Genomic DNA, 8,702 nt, shown 5'->3' on the forward strand with positions numbered 1-8,702 from the left:
TTCTCACCTCTAAGTGTTATTAGAAGATAATGAGTTTATATAAGTGAACATGCTTTGTATCCAGGGAAGAGCTAGACAGACGGTGACATTTTTGAGGTTATAATACAGGAATACTACTATGATTCAACCTTGAAATCTATAAATTGCATTTATAGGAATCTTAGAATCAAGGGAGGTGTTTGGAGATCGTTTGGGCCCTGTCTCTGTTCTCAAACAGGTGAAGTCCGAAACTACTTATTTTCTCTTGGAGAGCAGCCAGACTCTCTCTTGGTAGCTTCATATCTTATCACTGTGATGAGAAAAGCTCAATGGATGTTTATTTCACAAGGACTTTGCTTAGTCAGTTACTTCTTCAGTGTGCCCATAACTCCCAGGTGATCTGTGCATTATTAAGGAAGCTTCTGAATGTACCTAATTGACCCATGGCTGGAGATCTGGCTAAGCAGTTGTTACAGTTTATCCAGTCTGGAGTGGTTAGTAACAGTAGCAAAAAGAAATCCAGAGCTCTTTGCCAGAGGAAGTGGTGGAAAGAGCCTAACGCCAAAGGTAGGGTCTTGGAGTTCTAGTTCTCCTTAGTTACATACTATCTGATTTAATCTCAGGTGGCAACTTGATCATCTTGACCCTCGCTTTTCCCGAAGAGTTGTGCTGGATGATGTTTCAAGTCCCTTTCAGCAAGGACAGGGTACACCGTATCATCTAAGAGTTGGATGGCTAATGTCATTTTGATAGAGGGGCAAAGTACTAATAAGTAGCTGGGAAGCTGGTTGTCTTTGATGTCTGATAGTTAATAAAACAGAGAAAGATTTACATGCAGAGCTGAGCTCATCTTTCACTCTCATGCCAGCTATCTGCTGACTCCACTTCCTTGGTTAGCCCTGGGTTACTATAAATTAAACTTAACTGCTTTTTCCTGGGAATGATGTTCTGTAAATCAGCCCTGGAAGAGAGTGGCTCTGTCAAGAGGGCTTTTCATGGGATACTCTACCCATTGGAAAGACACATATTATCTGGCAACTGCTTCTGAATATTAGTTTATGTCTTGGCAATTGTTTTCATAATAATCCAAAGCTGTCAAGGAAACATAACTCACATGGCTTGGACACTTGGCTGGCTTCCCTGCCTGGTAGGGGTTTATTAATCATGTCATCTTCCCTTGAATCTTCCTTTCTGTATGCAGCAGAATTAAATTAACTGACCTATTTCCAAATAATTAGATCATTAACCCCCCCTTTTAATAAAACCAGGAGACAATTTTATCTAAAATTAAACTCTATATTAGTGCCTGTTCTAGTAATGTCATCCGTATGGCTCTCCAATATGGGCTGGTCCAGCATCTGTGAATTGATGGTAATTCTCAGCACTGGTACTTAATAAGACATGCTCCTACCCTCACAAATAATCAATTTTTTTTTTTTTTTTTTTGGTTTAAATTACCTAGTTAAAAAATACAGGAGCCATCTCAATGTCACCTTGGATATCCACATTGTGGAAAAAAAATGACACTTCTATGCATTCATTGCTGACTCGCTGAGCTGGAGGAGTTAGTGGAGTTCAAATAGTTGTCTCATTAAAACTAAAGTTGGTGCTGAAATTTCCATCTAACGCTTAGCCCCTCCCTCAGCCAACCCAGTATCAGTGTTAAAAGAACTTTGACTCCTACACTTCTCCAGAACATTCCTAAGTTTCCTCAGGTGTAGGAAAGAAAGGTAAGGTGATCTCAGTTGGCCTTTTCAACCCACAGGGCCTCAGCAAATAGTTGCAGTGGCCTGTGAATGAACAGCAGCAGTGGGGTCATTTTAATGGGATTGAGACGCCCCTACAATAATGGTGACAGACTTAATCACTTCTCCATGGGGAAAATGTCCAAGATTAGGCAGTTCATTACAGAAATGGGGACGTGTTGAGAGAGGACTCTCAGAACAGAAAATGGAGTGCTGTTGATTACATTCATGCTGCTTCCCAGGAATAGCTTTTCCTCAGGACGCCTCAGCTCTGCTGAAGGCCACATTATGCCAAGAAATCTGGACCAAAAGGGTTTAGTTAGGAAACACTTGTGGAGTAGCCAGTAGCCTGGGCTTTTCAACCCACCATGAATGTCTCAGGCTGAGAAGTGAGGTGAGCGTCACCACATCGATGTGTAGACATTAGATAGGAGTTAATTACCTTTTCACGACTTCATATATTTGTGATAGGGAATTTGAGTTGTTGAGGTCATTTGGAACAAAGGGACACAGTATGTCCTGCCTAGGGGAGAACATAGCTTGTTAGTGTGAGTCTGAGTTTGGCATTAATTTGGATTTAGAGGGTGTGGTTGATGTGGTGTGTGCCTCATATACACACACTCTTGGTTCCCAGTTCTAATAGGATCCATGTGGCTACCTATGCACACCTGTGCCTCTGCCTGAAGGACTTTTTTGTTGTTGAGTCTGGTGTGTGTGTGTGTGTGTGTGTGTGTGTGTGTGTGTTGGGTGGGGGCACGGTGAGCTGACAATGCTGGAGGGATATCCCAGAGCATTCTTCGACTAAAGGCAGTTGGAGAGAGCTGGTGAATAAGAGCTACAGGTACTCCCTCCTTTTTATTTTTTTTATTTTTTTATTTTTTTAAATTTATTTTTGTAAGTGGGGGGAGAGAGTGAATGCATGAGCAGGATGGAGAGGCAGGAGGTGAAGCAGGCTCCCTGCTGAGCAGGGAGCCCAATGTGGGACTTGATCCAGGACCCTGGGATCATGACCTGAGGTGATGAAGACACCTAAACGACTGAGCCACTCTGGTGCCCCGGGTCCCCTGCTTCTTGGCTGGAAAAGTCTGAGGCATATTTCACCCTGTCTCCCAGAGCTCTCCAAGGAACCTGAGCTCCCAGTGCCCACAGTGGTAACTTGCTTCTAACACAGCTTTAATTGGTGTTGTTCCTTGTCCCCATCTCATGTGTCTTCCCCATGACAGTGCTTCCCAAATGAGCTCATGCATTTGAATCCTTGCCTCAGGTGTGCTTCTGGGGAAACTCAACCTAATTTAAGGGGTGAGCTTGCCACTAAACAAGATAAATTCCTTATTCCTGAGACATTATGGGGCTGTTCCCACCCACCCTTCTAATATCCCAGGGCATGGTTACTCACCATGGCGCAGCATGTTCTGGTTTGTCTCATGGGGATAGTGGAGGGCTGAGGGAGTCTCAAACTCCTGCCAGAGTGGAAAGAGAAATGACAATGGATTTAGTCAGGCTAATGCCGGGTTATGCTACAGTAACAGGCTAACCACATTACAGTTGAATGCTGGCTAGCGGGTAGTCCTTGGTGATTATCTTGTAAAGGTGTCTCTAGAATTTAGCTTGTTTCCATCTGGGGGAGGCTGAGACACCTGGCATTGCGAGGGGAAGAGGTGCGAGGAGCAGCAGGCTGCATCATGCATGAAGCATGGGGCTGGGCTCTGAGGAGGGTGCTGGGGATGAGCAAATCTAGGGAGAAGCATAAAATAGGTCCAGTACAGGTCGCAAATCTATCTGCAGGCAAGACTTGGGTTAAACATACGTGCAAAACATAAAATAGACCTCAAATTACTCATCAGAATAAATTTCTGGTTTGATCTCTAAGATGTCAGACATTCACACTGTTCGTTTGCCCAACACAAAAACCATTGCTAGAGGTCTGGTGCAGCTCACGAGTTGAAAAATCCAACTGATCTGATCCACTGGAACAGTCATTTCTGGATTTGCATCTTGTCGTTGAGAAGACAAATGCTGGTGAGATGAGTCTTGTTACTTTGCAACTGGCAGGGTTGGTGAGGTGGGGGCTCATGTAAACCCTGGAGCTTTAAGGTAAATTTGGCGGACTTTTATATGGTCGTTGATCCTGGATATTTGTATCAGGGAACACAAGGGTTTTTGTTGAAGGGATACCAAATACAGTTTGAAGCATAGAGCCACAGGGAAATCAAGGGCTTGTTTTTTTTCCAGCGGTTAACTCCTGGACAGGTAGTAACATGCGAACATGGGATTTTGAGTAAGAAAATCAGTGTTGGAGTTTCTGCAGGGTCCCTGATCAGCTGAGTCTCCGTGTGCTTCTCTACCTTCTCAGCTTGAGTTTCCTCCTGACCCAAGCTGAGATGATAATGGTACCTGGGTCCAAGATTTGATGTGAGGGTAAAATGGCTTCACAAGACAAAGCACTTGGCATGGTGGCCAACTCGTGGCAAGTGCTTAGTAATGGCAGTTACTATTCCTTATGTCCTGAAGTGTGACATAGGGCTTCAGTTATTTCTTCATTGTTGACACAAATACAGAACATCTGCTGCATGCTAGAAACTGTGTTAGACGCTGGGAATAAAATGATGAATAAAACAAAGCCCAATCAAATACAAATCAAAACCACAGTGAGACACCACCTCATACCAGTCAGAATGGCTAAAATTAACAAGTCAGGAAACGACAGATGCTGGTGAGGATGCAGAGAAAGGGGAACCCTCCTACACTGTTGGTGGGAATGCAAGCTGGTGCAACCACTCTGGAAAACAGCATGGAGGTTCCTCAGAAAGTTGAAAATAGATCTACGCTACAACCCAGCAATTACACTACTGGGTATTTACCCTAAAGATATAAATATAGTAATTTGAAGGGGCACATGCCCCCAAATGTTTATAGCAGCAATGTCCACAATAGCCAAACCATGGAAAGAACCTAGATGTCCATCAACAGATGAATGGATAAAGAAGAGGTGGAGTATATATATACAATGGAATACTATGCAGCCATCAAAAGAAATGAAATCTTGCCATTTGTGACAATGTGCATGGAACTAGAGAGTATTACGCTTAGTGAAGTAAGTCAATTAGAGAAAGACAATTATCATATGATTTCTCTGGTATGAGGAAGTTGAGAGGCAACGTGGGGGGGTTTGGGGGGATGAAAGGAATAAATGAAACACAATGGGATCGAGAGGGAGACAAACCATAAGAGACTCTTTTTTTTTTTTTTTTTTTTTTTTTTAAAGATTTTATTTATTTATTTGACAGGGAGAAATCACAAGTAGATGGAGAGGCAGGCAGAGAGAGAGGGAAGCAGGCTCCCTGCTGAGCAGAGAGCCCGATGCGGGACTCGATCCCAGGACCCTGAGATCATGACCTGAGCCGAAGGCAGCGGCTTAACCCACTGAGCCACCCAGGCGCCCCCGAGAGACTCTTAATCTCACAAAATAAACTGAGGGTTGCTGGGGGGAGAGGGGTTAGGGAAAAGGTGGTGGGGTTATGGACATTGGGGAAGATATGTGCTATGGTGAGTGCTGTGAAGTGTGAAAACCTGACGATTCACAGACCTGTACCCCTGGGACTAATAATACATTATATGTTAATAAAAAATAAAAAATTATATATATATATTTAAAAAAACAAACAAACAAACAAACAAAGCCCAATCTTGTCCTGAAAGAGATGAGAGACCAGAGCTCAGCAAACATCTTAAAGGGCCAGACAGTGAATAGTTGAGGCTTTGTGGGGCATGGGGTATCTGTGACAGCCATTTGACTCTGCTCCTAGAGCTGGAAAGTAGCCTTATAGGATATGTGAATGAATGGACATGGATGCGTTCCAATAAAACTTTATTTAGATAGGTAGAGAACCAGATTTGTCCTGTGGGCCATAATTTGCTAATCACTGAGATGGCCAGTAATAGGCATTACGGGCTAATATTTATTGAGAGCGTACCATGTTTGTGTTCATTTGTTTAACAGACACTTACATAGCAGTTATTATGAATTAACTCACAGCAGTGATTATGAGTCAGGTAATGATCGAATCACTTTCCACATATTACCTCCTTTAGTCCTCATCATAACCCCATGAGGTTGGTAAGATCCCCATTTTATAAGATGGGAGTTGGTACTAATATTATTCCCCTATTACAGATGAGGCAGCTGAGTCACTAAGAGGTTAAATAGACTGGGATTTGAGCCCAAACAAAATCATGCCAGAGGCTATGCTTGGAATCATTCTACACACAGCCTCCCTCCCATAAACACTTAAACTGTGGACTCCTATAAGTACGTGAACAGAGTAACAATAATGTCACCCTCTCAGATGACTGTGACCCTCTCAAGAGTTGAAAATGCTTGGTAAATTGTAGCAGGTTACGGGAACATGACTTTTTTTTCCTCTCTGGAGCAGCTGCCCTCTGCCACTTGGAGGGGAGGAGCTGAGTTGGTTTCTGAATTGGAGAAGAGAGAGTGGGCAAGGAATGCTTGTTTATAGATCTTGGAAAAGGGAAATGAGCCGGCTCTCTGAGGACACATCTCATTTCTTTCTTTAAAAGTTTCTGAACTTGAAGAATAAAACATGAACATCAGTTCTGATGCCACTTCGGCTGTAGACAAACCCCAGGAGATTTGCCATATCCATGAAACCAGAAACTGGTTTCTGGCTGCATGCCCCAAATCTCACAGCTGATAGAAGCAGAGCCAGGATTGGAATCCGGATGCTCTCATTCTGAGGCACGCATACTTGGCCACAGGCACTAGGATGCAGTGTCCTGTGTGTATACATGTTGTTCCAGATCTTGTTCTTGATCTCATTACTTGGTCAGCATTGAGAGAAAGTGAGAAGAATCTGTTTAAACTGAGCACAGCTGGGAAAAGAGATGGTGTTCATCCTATTCAGATACTGTCTATGGAGTGCAGAGGATTTAATAAATAATAGTGTGCCCATTCTGATAATTAAAGCTTGTGAAAAATAATGACTTGGCCCAGAGGTATCATTACCTAGAATACCAGCCTAGTGTCTGTTTCAAAACAGTGATAATTTTTATGTCCTGCCATAAATGATCACTTAAGCAGCTTGAAATAAAAACAGGGCACAGTGCCCCCTGTGCTTGTGGATTTTGTGCTCAAAAGCTGAACTTGCTCTTGAAGAGAAATGCCCATCTGTGCTGAAAATGCCTGTGGACTCTCTCCATGTTTTAACAAATAGTGGACTGCAAAAAGCTTGTGTTGAATGGAGGAAGATGGAGCACGGGAGGTGTCTGTGCAAAAAGAAAGGGGACAAGGGCACACGGGGTCTGGGATGGCTTTGGAAACCATCTGGGAGGTTCTTCCATGTTAAATTGTGTCCCCTAAAAAGGTAAGTTGAAGCCCTAACTCCTAGTACCTGTGAGTGTGACTTTATTTGGGAAAAGGGTCTTTACAGACATAATGGAGATGAAAGTTGAGGTCACACTGGAACTAAGGTGGGCCTTGGTCCAATATCCTTTGTGTCCATAAGGAGATGACCACGTGGGAGTGAAGGAAGCGGAGACTGGAGGCGTGTAGCTGCAGGCCAAGGAAGGCCAGGGACTGATGAGGCAAGGAAGGGAGGGAGCTTGGGAGAGTCAAGGAAGGACTTTACCCTCTGGGTCTTGGAGGGAGAGTGGCCCTGCCAACACCCTGTTTTCAGACTTGTAGACTTTATAACTGGGAAAGAATGAATTTCTGTTGGTTTAAGTTAACCGTTTGTTTGTGCCACTTTGTTACAGTAACTCTAGGAAGCTAGTGTGGAGGTGATGTATAGACTTGCAGAAGGGAAGTAGGCCTATGTGTATGGGGCAGAGGGATGGAATCGGGGAACTGTGTTCATCCATGTTTTCATTTGCCATTCAGAAAGGAGGCAGTATGGTAATTAAGAACAAAGCTTAGGAATCAAACCAACTTTTGAATTTCTGCTCCTTTTCTATTCTGGGTGACTTTTAATAATAATCATAACCTCTAACATTTACTGATGAATTGATATCCTAGGCCTTGTGGCTTGAGCTAAATATGTCCTGTCTCCATTTTGTAGGAAGGAGCCTGAATCACAAAAAATGTCAGTTGTGCAAAGTCCTTTTTCCTTTTGATGAAGTATATTTGATATATAACATTGTATAATTTGAAGGTTGACATCTTAATCTGATACAGTTGTATATTGTAATATATTGGCCATTGTAGCAATAATGAACTATTCCATTCCACAAGTGGTTAAATAATTAAGTTTTAGGCTCTTAGAAAGTTGGCTTACAATTCAGTTTTGTTGTCTATATTGACTATACTGTGCATCTGATCTCTAGGACTTACTTGCTACTTGTTGCAGATTAGTATTCTTATTTGTATGTACATACATATATAATACATACATTTTTTGATTGGTTGGTTGATTGATTTGAGTGAGTAAGTGAGAGCAAGGGAGCAGGGGAAGGGGCAGCCGGAGAGAGGGAGAGATGCCGTGCTGAGTGCAGAGCATACTGGGGGGCTCGATCTCAGTACCCTGAGATCCCAACCTGAGCCGAAATCCAGAATCAGATGCTCAACCGACTGAGACACCCACATGCCTTGCAAGTTAGTATTCTTAAACAATGTGTTTTATCCTTCCTACCCCCAGCCCCTGGTAAAATCACCAGTAAAATCACCAGTTACCAGTAAAATCACCATTTTACTTTGTTTTTACAAATCTGACCTTTTAAGATTCCACATAGAAGTGATTTCACCCAGTATGTGTCTTTATCTGTCAGACTTACCTTATCTAGCAGAATACTCTCAAGGGGTATCCATGTGTTTGCAAATGGCTGGATGCCCTTCTTTTTCTAGTTAAAAGGCTGGCAAGTGGTTGTGGAGCTGGTGTCTAGTACTTTGGCTCCAGAGGTTCATCTATTAAACCACTATGCAACACCTGAGACTCCATTTTCTCCAGTGTTCAATGGGGAGCATCA

The 8,702-nt window shown here is 43.0% G+C and overlaps 1 long non-coding RNA gene across 1 annotated transcript; it reads right to left on the bottom strand.

The window, feature by feature from the left end:
• Positions 1–2,165: 2,165 nt before the first annotated feature.
• LOC131825797 (uncharacterized) lies at positions 2,166–8,702 on the bottom strand. Its single transcript, XR_009351312.1, has 3 exons — positions 8,511–8,702; positions 3,121–3,184; positions 2,166–2,247 (listed from the first exon to the last, which is right to left on the bottom strand). It is a non-coding gene; the product is annotated as an uncharacterized LOC131825797 (long non-coding RNA).

The sequence above is a fragment of the Mustela lutreola genome, chromosome 2 (genome assembly GCF_030435805.1).
Source record: "Mustela lutreola isolate mMusLut2 chromosome 2, mMusLut2.pri, whole genome shotgun sequence".
Classification (NCBI taxonomy): Eukaryota; Metazoa; Chordata; class Mammalia; order Carnivora; family Mustelidae; genus Mustela; species Mustela lutreola.